The sequence below is a fragment of the Egretta garzetta genome, unplaced genomic scaffold (assembly GCF_000687185.1).
Source record: "Egretta garzetta isolate BGI_Z169 unplaced genomic scaffold, ASM68718v1 scaffold737, whole genome shotgun sequence".
NCBI classification, from domain to species: Eukaryota; Metazoa; Chordata; class Aves; order Pelecaniformes; family Ardeidae; genus Egretta; species Egretta garzetta.
This window is the reverse complement of record NW_009260195.1, coordinates 122,726-123,425: the sequence shown is the minus strand read 5'-3', so window position 1 is coordinate 123,425 and position 700 is coordinate 122,726.

Sequence of the window (700 nt, the reverse complement as noted above, 5' to 3'; positions counted from 1 at the left end):
TTTATTAACAATAAATTGGTGGATCCCAATGAAAGGCGTGTCCTTGACCAAAATGGAACCGCACGCAACCTCAGCTCTGGGGTCAGTCCCCGGGCTTAAGCTGTAAGTGGGGGGGGTCCCTGAGCACGACCGCGGCGCCTTGCGGTGATGCCAGGGAGCCAGGAGCCCCCATTACAAGCTCTAAAGAGAAAGCTCCGGTCTGAGGGCAGCACCGTTCTGCCCTGGGCTTGTTCTCGACACATGCACATCCTGGGAACAATCCTGCAGGATGGCCGAGTAAAACATTTCAAGTGTAACTGAGTGAGAGAGCCCAAATAAGCAGGAATTCAGTGAGGCTTTCCGTTTATTTCTCTTAACTGTGGAAGAAATAAGGTTTTTTTTCATCAGTGCTAAATGAGAGGAGAGGGGATCTAAAAAGAGAGACACCAGTTGCATGAAAACAGGAAGCAAACAAACTGCAATAAGAAATATGAACTGGGAAAAAAAAAATATAAAAAATATAGGAAGAGAGTTGCTGCATTCCCACGCTCGGATGTGCGGTTTGCTCCAAGCAGGGGCTGTGGAGCTGCAGCTCAGGCGTCCGTGCTGTCACAGGACGGGTCTGCCCCAAAGCTGCGGGCTGGGCTGGGCTTGTGCTCTCCGGGAGCGGGGCCCTTGGGGCTGGGGGCTTCTCTGCTCCTCAGTGCCAGGGGGCGGCGGG